At 27.1% G+C, this 2,993-nt stretch overlaps 1 pseudogene; it reads left to right on the forward strand.

Moving 5' to 3' along the window:
• The first annotated feature begins 465 nt into the window (after positions 1-465).
• Positions 466-2,993, forward strand: part of LOC107863427 — a 7,807-nt pseudogene continuing 5,279 nt past the window's right edge.

The following is a 2,993-nucleotide window of genomic DNA, read 5'->3' on the forward strand; positions in this document are numbered from 1 at the left end:
AAAAAATTACATATTTTAAATTTAACATCTACAAGGTGTTAAAGTCAAAAAATGTAATAATTTAAAATATATCAGATGAAGGTTGTCCTAAAAAACTACTAGTTTAATTTTTTGAAAAATGATACATAAATTGGTACGAGTGAAGTAGTAATTAAGTCAACGATGAGAAGAAAACTGGCGTAGGAAAATGTCACACTCTAACTATTCCCTCCGTTTAAAACATAATGAACTATTTTTCTTTTTAATTAGTTTAAAAAATATATATATATTTTTACAATATTTTAATTTCAACTTTTCACATAACATATTTAACATCACAAGATTAAAGAAAATTTTGATACATTTGACACAACTTTAATTTAAAATCATAAAATTAAAAGTCTTTTTTCATTTCTTAAATTTTGTGTCAAATTAAAGTGATTAATGTTTTTTTTTAAACGGAAGAAAGGAATATAAAATATGAGATACGAAGTGTAACTTCATCTATCCGAACCCACCAGCGGACGTGAAAGACTATTAGAGAACGTAACATACAGGCATGGATCAGCAACAGCAGGAAGAAATATCCATTATTCCTCACGTTCTCATCTTCCCTCTCCCTTTGCAAAGCCCAATAAACTCCATGCTACAATTAGCTGAGCTCTTGTGCCTTGCAGGCCTGAAAGTCACCTTCCTTAACACAAACCACAATCAACAACGTCTCATCCGTCACACCAACGTCCAATCTCGTTTCGAGCAATATCCTGGATTCCGATTTCTCATAATATCCGATGGCCTCCCCGAAGATCATCCGCGCTCGGTCGAACAATTCGGAGACATTATCAGCTCCTTGCAGACCGTGGCTGAGCCTTTCCTCAAAGAAATGCTAAGCGCCCTAGTTAAAGAACCGGTCACATGTGTTATACCAGAAGGACTCTTTTACTATGCAGTGGATATTGGAAATGAGATGGGAGTTCCTGTTATTATTTTTGACACTATTAGTCCTTCCTGCCTTTGGGTTTATCTCTGTCTTCCAAAACTCATGGGGCTGGCGTTCTTCCCTTCCAAGGTATTCCTTCATTTATCTCCCTACCGAAAATTAGTAGTTACTACTTAATTTTTCATTTAATTAGTATAACTATGGTTTCCTTTAAAATGAATTAACAACAGTCTTATGCAAATGATGATTTACCATTATGTATACTCTTTCAGTTCACATTTCTACGTGTCCATGATAAATTTTATACTTTCTTTAAGAAATAATAAATGACGTCTATGTTACTTACAGTTTTCATATCAATTGTTATCTATCTCGATGGATTTTACAATAATGATTTGGGAAATGAGTTCCACCATCTTACAAATGGGAATAAGTACACTGCTGATCAATGAGTGCGCTTAGCTTTTGAGGGGCATTTCAGTCCTTTCAATTACAATAAAGTATTATGATTGGATCGTGAGGGAATGTTGGTTCTACTAGTTAATTTGATCTTATATAGGTTATCTAATTATTTTTATAAAACTTAAAAGAAAAAAAATTAAGTAACCTGTTATAGTAAAACAAATTTATTGATACACAAAACTTAAATTCATAGCTTCTATGTATTTGTTTTGAGTGGCTGGACTAGAGTTTCCTCTGTTTATATCATTTCCATCACCTCACTCTTCCACCAAAGAATCCTCTGCTTATATCATCTCCTCACAAGTCCCATCCGTTCTCTTTTCCCGAAGCTTTAAAATTAAAATAGTTCGCTCATTAAACTCTAAAATAATTTACTAAAATTTAAAAATAATATTTTCTCCGTCTCGTTTTATATATTATTATTTTCTTTTTGATATATTCAAAAAGAATATTATTTTTTTTTATTTGATAAATATTTAATGACATCATTTTCATTTTATTCTTATTGAGTTTCACTTATTAAGAAAAAATAATTAAAATGTAAATATTAAGATTAACTTTAAGAGGAATAATTTTGTAAACTTTATAAAAAATCATCACTTATTTTTTAAACTCCGTATTCGGTCAAATGGCGACATATAAAATAAAATGGAGGGAGTATATGTTAAGTAATTTTTTCGCTCGCTTTTATTTGTGGTTAATTTTCTAATTAGATCTTCTACTTTTATTTATCATTTAGACATATCAAAAAAAGATATGTTTTTTTCTATTTGACTCTTAAGCATTAAATATTTTTTTCAAATTAATTTTAAGACACAATGTAAACATCATTTAATAACAATATTATAATAAAAGAATTATTTTATTTATTATTTTCTTAGTAGATGTGACAAGTTAAAATATGACAAATAAAAAAAATGAAGAAAGTACTTATTAGTCTATTTTAATTGTTGTATTAATAAGGGATTGAAGAAGGTATGTCGAAAAATTCTTCTTTTTAATTTATTTATCTTACTAATTTTAGTATGTTATATATTTAAAAATTACGTAAAAAGTATTATACATTACAATATTTAATAACTTAAAATATATTTGATAACTTAAAAATATAAAAGCCATAAAAATTTGACTGACTCTCAAATTTCTGTCAGCACTATATAAATTGAGACAGAAAAAGTAACATATATAATTTAAAAATGACATAACAAAATATTATAAATCACAATAACTAAAAATTTAAAATATCTAAAAGATATATAAAAAATTTAGGTTGACTCTCAAAATTTTATCAATGCAACATAAATTGGGGAGTAGAAAGTAATATATATTATTTGAAAATTACGTAAAAATACGATAAATCATAATAGTTAACAACTTAAAATATCTAAAAATTATATAAAAAATTTGATTAACATTTTAAATTCTATCTGTGACACATAAATTAAAACAAAAATAATATAGCACGAGCCCCTCTGTATCTAGTATTAATATAAAGGGTAAAATAAGAAAAAAATTATCTTTCTTCCTATAGATTAAAACTAGTACACATACATGTGCGATGCATGAATAATATTAAAATATTATTTTTAATCATTTCATATTGAAATGTCTT

Source organism: Capsicum annuum, chromosome 3 (assembly GCF_002878395.1).
Source record: "Capsicum annuum cultivar UCD-10X-F1 chromosome 3, UCD10Xv1.1, whole genome shotgun sequence".
NCBI classification, from domain to species: domain Eukaryota; kingdom Viridiplantae; phylum Streptophyta; class Magnoliopsida; order Solanales; family Solanaceae; genus Capsicum; species Capsicum annuum.